This window comes from Triticum aestivum, chromosome 4B (assembly GCF_018294505.1).
Source record: "Triticum aestivum cultivar Chinese Spring chromosome 4B, IWGSC CS RefSeq v2.1, whole genome shotgun sequence".
NCBI classification, from domain to species: Eukaryota; Viridiplantae; Streptophyta; class Magnoliopsida; order Poales; family Poaceae; genus Triticum; species Triticum aestivum.
In genome coordinates, this window is record NC_057804.1 from 665,452,858 (window position 1) to 665,463,630 (window position 10,773).

Below are 10,773 nucleotides of genomic sequence, written 5' to 3' on the forward strand. Positions count from 1 at the left end.
TGAAAAAATATTCGCCATGATACTTCGTCATGGAGACGGTGGCTGGACAGGGCCGGATCACTATATAATACAAACAGAACCCGTGAAAAAATAATGACGTTAACTATGCAATGGTCAACTTGTCATTGCTTATCATCGACTTCAAAGCACTTGTTGGGCATGAGCTTCTTGGCCTTCTTAAATACGACGTCGAATGACAGCAGCACGTGCAGCGCGATGAAGAGGACCACAACGGCGACGAGTGTGATGACGTAGATCGACGTCTCCCAGTCCCTGCAGCTGCCGGCGGCGTAGGCGCCCAGTAGGCCCAGCAGGTCCAGCAACACGGCCGTCTGCATCGCCCATAGTGGCGGGCCGTGTGGCTTCAGGGTGCGCTGTAGCAGCAGCATGATGACAACGATGGATCCAAACAATGGCGAGCTGCAACAAGAACTTGCGCTTCCTCTCAAGACTACGCTTTTCATCTTCAAGAATATGCTTACACTCGGACTCCAAGTCGAGCTCGCCGTGAACTTGCGCCGCTCCTTGATGTGGTTCCACTCCATGCCGTGACGAATCACCTTGAATGTGATCAGAAGCAGTAGGAACATGCACCTCTCCATGGGTTTCTTCTCCTTTCCATTGTTGCGGCAACACGTCGGAGGTGAGGCGGAGCAGTCGTGCAAGGTTATCGCACATGCTTTGCACCCAACGCGTGAGCTTGCTGTGCTTGCCCTTAGCCGAGAACGCCACGACCTAGGCGATGGAGTAGATGAAGATGGCGACGGCTAGGGCGGCAACGTAGATGGTCGTTGCGCCGTCCCGGCAGCTCCCCGCAACGTAGGCGCCCATGAGGCCGAACAGGTCCAGTATCATGACCGTGTTAAGCGCGGCGCGCCTGACGACGGCGCCGGAACTCAGCTCCTTGCTCTGGACGATGACGATGACTACGAGCGACGCCACAAACGCCGCGGTGTTGCAGTGGTAGAAAGCCTTATACCTCTTGGGGTTAATGTCGTGGAGCACCGGGTTTCCGGCAGTGTGACTGTTATCCAGATGCCCTTCCGGCCAGACGCCGCCCGGTGGGCTCAGCCCCGCCTGGTAAGTCACCGTCGCCGCCAGCGTGGCCAGCAGCAGCAGGAGCGACCGTGACTCTTCCACCTTCTCCGCACCCTGCTGGCCATTGTTGCTTTCGAGTCTCCTGGTCACAACACCTCCCTCTTGCACTACTCCTAGTTGTTCTTCATTATTTGGATTATTACTCTGCGGCGTCTCACCACTACAATAATTGTATGCCCAAGTGATCCACATTAATCGATTAATTATTGACAGTAGTAACAGTAATAGCTGTACTATAATCTCAAAAACAATTATTGAGACGGAGTGTGTGTGAGCTTGATTACGTACTTGTGTATGCCGGAGACGTACCCTGCGATGACCACCTGCAGCAGGATGTAGAGGAACACGGCGCCGACGAGGCAGGCGATGTACACGGTGGTGGTGATCCACCTGCAGCTGCCGGCGGCGTAGGCGGCCATGAGGCCCAGCAGCTCCACCAGCACGCACACCGGCAGCGCGTAGGACCTGGCGAGGCGGCCGCTCAGCGTGCTGCTCATGAGCAGCATGATGATGGCAAGAGAGGCGACGAAGGAGTTGGCGTTGGCGTAGAAGAAGGCGTGGTAGCGGATCTTGTATGGCCCGTCGTGCAGCAGTGGGGCGCCGGCGCGGTGCCCGGCGCCGGTCTCGCTCCAGAAGCCTCCCGGCGGCGACAGACCTGCGCCGTACGTGAGCGGCGTCGCGAAGGTGGCGAGCAGCAGCAGGAACTTGCGGCGCTCCTTGAGGTGGCTCTCGTCCGCCGGCTTCTTGCTCCTTTCCAAGCGGACGTGGATGGCTACGTAGGCGAAGACGAGGGCGAAGAGCGCGGAGACGTAGATGGACCCAACCACGCTGCGGCAGCTCCCGGCGGCGAAGGCGGCCATGAGGGCGAGCAGGTCGAGCAGCATGGCGGAGCGGAGCACGGTGAGGCCCACGCGGTTGCCGCTGATACGCCGGTCAAGCAGGAACATGATGATGACCAGGGAAGCGATGAAGGCGGCCGCGTTGCAGTAGAAGAAGGCGGTGTACCTGTCAGCGTAGGTGTGCACGAGCACGGGGTCGCCGACGCGAAACGGGTAGACCGCCGGCGCCGGCGGGTTGACGGCGCCAAGCCTAACGACGCGGACGCCGTGCTGTGCCTCTGGGGCGTTGCCTCCGTCCTGGGACCACACGCCGCCCGGCGGGTTGAGGCCGGCGCCGTAGGTGACGCTGGCGACCAGCGTGGCGAGCAGCAGCAGGTACTTGCGCCACTTCCAGAGGAACTCCATGTCTCCTTCCGACTCCGTCGCCATGGTTCCGGCGGCGGCGATGGGCGTATGTGTTGTGCTCTGCAGGATCGCTGCAGCACACCTGCTCCGCTCCGGGCCGGCCGCCATGTGCTGTGCCCATCGGTGTCTTCTTTAGGAAACGAATCATTGAAAGCTACCAATATTATAACCATCGCTCAGTACGGATTGGATTGGAATGGGATGCGCACTCACACAAAGATCAACCATGTGTTCACTTTGGTCCCAGTCCCACTGGCCCTCCTCGTGTCACTCGTGATCGTGATATGCTGGATATGAGCTTGGCTACACCTACGTAAAAATCCTTACGAAACTTACGCACGATTAAGTTTAGGAGAGATGCTACACTCACGGGCTGTTTACGGGGGTTTAACAGATTGGTTGGTTTAATGAGGGGGGCCCCACCAATGAAAATGGGGGGGAGGGGGCAATTTGTGGATGGCACGCAAGGGGGTCCGTAAGAGTCCGTCGTTTCCCTCTTTTTTTTTTGAAGCTCAACGCCTTTCGGCTCTTTATTCAACAGGCGCAAGTATGTCTGACTGAACGATCTCAGCCAGCCAGCCAGGGATTACATCAAAAGTTTCAACAAAATTATGGATAACTAAAGCCTTCCTAGCTAAACGGTGAGCCGCTTTATTAGTACAGCGACTAGAAAACCGTAGCTTGAATCCCTGAAGCAGATTACTCATATCCTTCATTTCACACAGAATGTGATAACTAGCGGACTTCTGTGGCGACTCCCAAAGGTGCTGAATCTGTTGACAGTCAGTCTCAAGTACCACTCGTTGAAGTCCCATGTCTAGGGCCATACCTATGGCATCACGGCAAGCCAAGATCTCAGTGGACAGGGGATCAGTTACACCCTCATAACGGAAACAGGCTGCTCTCAAACAAGCCCCTTGGTTGTTTCTAGCGAGAACACCTGCCCCTCCTGTACTCCTTCCAGGATCAGTTGCCCCATCTGTGTTAATCTTGATCCAGCCGTCCTCTGGTGCATGCCACTTTTGCACAATCTCATTCTGAACTTGCCCATATGGTGGCAGCTCCAGGGCACGTACAATCTCCTCTATGATGATCATTGACTGGATCGGTTGGTACTCCTTCTCGCCATGTGTATACTTGTTTCTTGAGTGCCAAATTGCCCACATCAAGGTGATCATAAGCGCTGCATCATCACGTTTTATGAGCTTATGGTCAAGCATATCTCGCGACCATGTCCTTGGATTCAGTTTGGGCTGCTGTATGTCAAAGTAACGAGTTGCCGCCTCCCAGAAAGCCTTCGCATGATCGCACTCTAGCAGACTGTGGAATAAGGATTCCTGATCATGCCCGCACATAGGACAGTGTAGTAAGGTCCTGATATGTCGGCGCTGCAATTCGCCATAACACGGCAGAAAACCCTTGACCACTCGCCACCAGAAAACTCTAATCTTTGGGAGCACATTAATCTTCCACAATGATCTCCATCTCTCCTCGTCTCCATTAGAGGTTGAAACTACTATTGTCTCCCTTAATTTCGTATCCATCCTTTCTCTGTACGCCGAGCGCACAGAGAAAATTCCAGACTTCTCCCACGCCCATGCCCATATGTCAGCCCCTGCTCTTCGAGGCCTAGGCATGCATAGGATTGCATCCACATCAGGGGGGTAGAACACTTCTCGGATAAGTTCCGAGTCCCACCTGTTTGACACAGGATCAATTAAGTCTGAGACCAACTGAACCGAGTTTGTAACACGGGGGCCCATTGGCTTCATCGATGCTTTTCCTTCTATCCACTGATCATGCCAAACCTCAGTCGTTGTCCCATCTCCCACACGCCGGATGAGTCCCTGTTTGAGCATCTCTCTGCCTTTTGTTATTGCCTGCCACGTTTTTGATGCACCTTTCGGACATCCAGCCGTGAGGAAATCTTCATTAGGGTAATATCTCGCCTTAAGCACTCTAGCACACAAGCTGTTCGGGTTCTCAAGGAGTCGCCAGGCTTTCTTAGCTAGCATCGCATCATTGAAAGTCTCAAGATCCCTAAAACCGAGACCTCCTTTTGACTTAGCAATACACATCTTATCCCAAGACTGCCAATGCATTCCTCTTTTATCAAGTGATCCAGCCCACCAATAGCGTGACATATTTGTCGTCAGTTTCTTTCACAAGCCTTTTGTGAGTTTAAAACAACTCATAGAGTAGGCTGGTAAAGCTTGGACCACTGATTTCAAGAGGACTTCCTTTGCCGCACATGACATCTTCCTCTCACACCAACCTTGCACCTTCGCCCGGGAGCGTTCATTTATGTGTTCAAATTGTTGCTCTGTAATTCTTCCTGCCGCTGTAGGGAGGCCAAGGTATTTTTCAGACATAGCTTCTCTTTGTATGTTTAGAGCAGCTTTGACACCTCTTCTCATTGAGGCACCACAATTGGGGCTAAAATATACTGAACTTTTCATCTTGTTTGCACTCTGGCCCGAGCCCACACTGTACTGATCTAAGATCTCATTCAGTCTCGTGGCACTCCGACCATCTGCTTTCATAAAAATCAAGCAATCGTCAGCAAACAATAGGTGGGAAATCCATGGAGCCGAGAAGCTTACACGTATTCCCCTATCGATCCACCCTCCGTCATAATTCTGCATCATACAAGATAATCCTTCTGCGCAAAGCAAAAATAGGTAGGGGGATACTGGACAGCCTTGACGTAACCCTCTTGAAGGGTTGAACGCAGGCAGGAGCTCGCCATTAACTTTTACTTGGAAGCTGACAGTGTTAACACACCGCATCACTAATGATATCCATGCTTCATCAAACCCAAGTTGCTGCATTATACCTTGCAAATACACCCACTCAACTCGGTCACATGCTTTGATCATATCGATCTTGACCGCACACCATCCTTGTTTACCTCTCTTCTTCTTCATAGCATGAATGCACTCGTAAGCAACAAGGACGTTGTCGGTGATGAGTCGTCCGGGAACAAAAGCACTCTGCTCTTCTGAAATGATCTCATCAAGAATCTCCCGTAAACGATTAGACAACACTTTGGAGCAAAGTTTATACAACACATTACAGAGGGAAATCGGCCTATACTGAGTGATGTTTTGCGGATTTTTCACCTTAGGTATAAGGACAATTACCGTGCTGTTCACCGAGTCAGGCATAAGGCCACCATTCAGAAAACCCAGAACTGCCACAGTGACATCCGGTCCAATCAACTCCCAGTGCCGCTGATAGAAACCCGCGTGGAATCCATCACAGCCAGGCGCCTTGGTAGGTCCCATAGCAAATAGAGCCGCCTTCACCTCCTCTTCGACGAACGGTCTTAACAATCGCTCGTTCATGGGCTCTGTTATTTGGTGCGGCACATGGTGAAGAACTGCATCAGCATTGGTATGTTCCTGAGCTGTGTACAGGTTCGTATAGAACTGTTGTACTTCTGCATGTATATCTTCCTTTGTCTCACAGACTAAGCCATCTGCAGTCTGTAGACTACAAATTCTGTTCCTACTCTTGCGTGCAGCAGCACGCGCCTGGAAGAAGCCGGTGTTGCGATCTCCTGCCTTGAGCCAGTCAGCTCTTGACCTCTGACGAGCCATCAACTCCTCTTTGTGAAGCAGCTCAGACAGTTGGCGAGAAAGGTCTTTCTCTTTGCGTGTTGGACCCCTGAACAGAGAATTCGCTCTCTCCTTTTCATACTCCTTCCGAACCTTCTTTATCTTCTTCTTCACATCCCCAAACTTTTTTGATTTCCAGTCCGTGAGCTGAACTTGCATATTCATTAGAGCATTGTTTATGCCTTGCAGCCCTTCGAATCCTGCGCCCGTTCGCCACCCATGCATAACAGCGGCATCATATGTTTCCTCCCTTTGCCATTCTTCTTCATACATGAAGCGGTGACGGCGTACTCCCGCTTCTTGCACTAAGCTCTTCAGCTTAATCGCAAGCATACAATGATCACATTTTAGAGATAGAATATGGCGGACGAAAGAACCTGGGTATAAGCCCATCATTGCTGGGTTTGCCATGTATCTATCCAAGCGAACTTTAACATTTGAGTCACCTTGCTGCATATTGTCCCACGTGAACGGAACACCCTGGAAACCCAGGTGGTGGAAATCACATGCATCAAGACACTCTCGAAAACCATCCATTTGCCACTCCGGGCGATCATGTGCACCAAAAAACTCAGAGTTATCCACAATTTCATTAAAATCACTCCGTCGTTTCCCTCAGTGCGTGTAGTATTATCGTTAGTTTAGGATAGAAAGAAACATAGATGTACATAACTCATTACATAGGTGTAGCATTTTTGGCTGGATATATATTTGCACGGAGGTCGGCAACGCTAACTTACACGGTCGTCTCTTGGTCAATTAATCTTTTTTACGAAATAAAATGAGAGAAGAGTTAAGGTTGATGAACCAAAAACAACATTTGCAAAAGCTTGAGTACATGTGATGTCCTCCCCTCTCGTGAAGGTAACTAGGGCAAAGGTTTCCTCTTCTCAATCTCCGCCGGCGAGTCGGTGGATTCGTCTCCCATCTGTTTGCTACTTCCATGGCCGGTAGGTGTGAGGGAATTCCCGATGCCTCACTCAGGCTATTAGATTGGCTGGGATTTTAGTCCTCGCGGGGCAGCGCTCGGACGGATAGTGGCACTTCATCCTTGAATCAGTCTTCGGGGCTCTGATCGTTCTTGAGTTTGTCCATTCGAACGGATTCGACGGAATTCCAGCGTATATCAATGTTGGCTCCTTGGGGTGGTGAAGTTAGAGTTTCTCGTCGTGTCTAGGCGACGGCGAGGTTTGGTGTCAGACACTTCGAATCTATTCAAGGGCTCAAGACACACCTACTGCAGTTTAAGGGCGCTGATTCTTAGGGGTATGTGTACGAAGGCTTTCCGACTGTCATCGAAAAGATCAGACTGGCTCCAGTAGGGGAGCGGATGATAATGTAACATCGACAACTTGTTCTGACAGACATAGTGGTCGTGGTTGCCCAGGATCGTCGATGTAATTTTAATTATGCTTGAGGTGATTTATACTTCTGATGAACCTTTGTACTAAATATGGATCTTTTTCGTAAAACAAAAGTAAATAATAAAATAACCTTATGCATTTTCACCTCCTATTAGACAAACTATACATTTTATTGGAATAGTTGGGTGATGAGTTGTTTGGTGATGAGTGATAATAATATAACAAATTTCACAAAAAGTAGATGGTCTCTAAATTTCATACTGTGTATATCAGCAAAAGCAAGGACGTCGTCGTCAGTGTCCACGGTACGAAATCAATCATGTTGTTCCCCTAGTGAAAGCGCAGTAGATAGTACTATCTGACATGAGTAGTACTCCCTCCATTCCCTTTTGTAGTGCGTATTAGTTTTTTGGCAAAATTCCTCAATGTAGTGCGTGCATGCAGCCCAAGCCTCCCCTGGACGAATTCACCCTTCACAGAAATCACAGGAAACACAGCAACGAGCGCACATGGGGTGGGACAGAACTTGCATGCAGGGGTAAGTCTAGTACAAACCACATCTTCAGCGCATGCATTGGTATAAGAGCTGAGAACTATGCGCATTATATACTGGAACAGAGGGAGTAAATTGTGTGTAACCTTCGGGTCGGACAGATAATTTACGTCAGTGTTACTATACGTATATGCTTTAGCGGGACCCTGCTAAAAACGCTATGGCCCCGCATCAGCGTGCTATTCAAAACTTTGACAAGTAAACCTTACCTACCTATCTAGTTAAGTTGGGAGATCCATCCCAGGAGTATATTTTTTATCTAACTTTAATCAAACGGGCAAACAGGGTTACATCATGTAGGAAGTTACATTGCCAAGCATAAAAAGAAGGCCTGATCTCTCTGAAAATCATGGCACTGTGCAGGGCCATATATTCCAGGAAGGCTGGTTGTTTCTTGGTCGTATCTGGACGGATGACGGCCTTGCCAAGCTTGGCCTACCTCATAGCTAGTCAGTACTGCTGCTTTTGCTCCTTTGTTTAGGAAAAATGTGAAGCATCTTTTCACCGAATGTACGGCCGTGAACATAATTTCGAGTAGTATTTTGATTTGGGCAAATCTTCAGGATGTTATTCCTAGCCTGGCTCTGATCTTGGAGAGTGGTGGGGTTGGGCAAGGCTAAGGATGTGAGGTGGTAAAGAGGAACTCCGAACTCCCTAGTTATCTTGGTCGTCTGGACGATTAGGAGAGAACAGAACAATATATTTTTTGACAAAAAAACATACTCGGATTCATCGGGTCCTGGACAAGATCAAAGAGGAGACTAAACTATGGGCCACTGTGAGCAAAAGTGGGATGGTTGTGCCTGATAACCGATATTGTTTTGTTCCTAGAGTTCCCCTCCTTTTCTCTTTCTTTTTTGGGGAGTCTTGTATTTGTTCATTTGCCCGATTTATCTGGTTAAAAAAACTACTTCAAGAACAAAGGTTGTCTAAAACTCTGTCTAGTAGCCAATGCAAAGTTGGTATATGAGCATGTTTAATAGTGCAGTCACTTCTGGCTATATGATGTTGCCATGTCATTTATAACCAATTGATAGCTGGCAATTATTATATTTAAATGTAAATAAGTAATAGTTTTTTGATATATGACCTACCTCCCCTTCTCACAAATTCTCTAGGAGCACGTGATAAAACTGGATGTCAGTTTGTAGCCCGCTTTTCTTCTCTCATTTCGAGCATCACAAAAAATATTGAAAAATTTATAGCCCGCCTATGTCGCTCTAAGGAAACTCCTGGGTGTCATTCAGTTTGAAGATAGGACCAACCGCTAGCATTGGGGTGCAGTCTGATTTATTGCACCTCGATATCTGAGCGTGTGATGGGGAGTAACAGAAATGGAACTTACAAAACAGAAAAACAAAAATTGTGAGATAAGCCATGTAAATAAAAAAGGAGGTAGTATTAGTCTATCATAAAATATGATACGGTGTCATATCATGATACTTTGTTCTCCCTTTCCTAATTTAATTATGTGCCACCTTAGCAAAATGCCTAGTTAACATGCATTATACTACCTATGATATTTTCATTGTGACTGTGATGACCACATACGCTGTATAACTAATCGGAGTTTGAGTCTGAATAATCATTCTCGTAGGAATCTGCAAAAGCATTCACTACGTAGGGTTCTGCAAAGCAGAGACTCCACCCCATGCACGCCCCTCTATCTTCTCCCTCCAATTATCTCTTAGTGAGCAGTGAGAACGCCGCAAAGGAAAAAGTACTCCAACGTTGCCAAAATAGATGATTGAGAAACTTTGATGGCCAATTTAAATATGAATATATTATTTAATGAAAAAAGTACGGAGCATCTTCCATGTGAAACCAAATGGCATAATGTTCTGACATAATCATATACTTGTAAGATGAAGAAGTATGATTGCATGTTTGGTGAGACGTCGTATGTTTCTGGAATAGAGATTAGTAGCATCAAAGAATGCTAGGAGGATGTCATTTTCTTGTGAGAACATAGAATATTGCTAAGAGGAGTATTGTCTAGTCCACGAGCCACTTGTCCAGCCTTTTCTCATGGTCTATCCTAAGTCCTAACATAGAGTATCTCTATGTAGTATTTCTTTTTTTGCGGGAATCTCTTTGTAGTATTTCACGAGGTGATTGAACATATTTAGAAAATATCAACACGTCAACTTTATCGAGGTACATCAATCTTCGCATAAGACCGCGCATACACCCCTCTAACACTTTCTTTTTGTGCAAAACTCCCCACTAACACCTGTATTTTACACACAAGCCATTTTTTTACCCTAACGTCATGTTGTGTTGATGACGACAAGCCAATTTTTTTAAATAATATATGTTATTTAATATTAATTTCGTGGCGTGCCTTCCATTTCCCGAATACGGCCCTGTGGATGCCAACATGGTTGATTTTAGAGCAACTCTAGCAAAGTCATCATATCTGCAGTCACCATAATGCATATGGAGCGCTCCATATGCATTTGGATGTTGCGCAAATGAGGTGCAAACAAGGAGTTGCCATAGTGCAACCTTCATGTTTGTGCTCTTTTTTTATCTGTTTCAAATTTGTGTGTTCTATTGAACGTACATTTAACTGAACAAAAAATATTTGAAGTAATTGTCAAACACGATAAATTTATATTAGTGGAGAAAACTCACTGCATTTATATATTTTTGCGACTTCTATGTCGCCAAGCGACATTTTCGAAATATACAATGTTGTTATTTGACATTTCTACGTACTACTACCTATGGTACCGCAAAAGCTTTCCCGACCGCATGTCTATGCTACCTATCCTACCTATGCTATGCGCCCACATTTCTCAGATCTGGTCCTGACTGTGCATGCCTGTGCTTGGGATCATCTGAAGGTGAGGCAAAGAATAAAAAGTGGATCGGCGTTGGCCCTCTTCAAC

General features: G+C 47.7%; 1 pseudogene; it reads right to left on the minus strand.

Moving 5' to 3' along the window:
* LOC123089785 (uncharacterized) lies at positions 1 to 2,468 on the minus strand (annotated as a pseudogene).
* Positions 2,469 to 10,773: the final 8,305 nt, after the last annotated feature.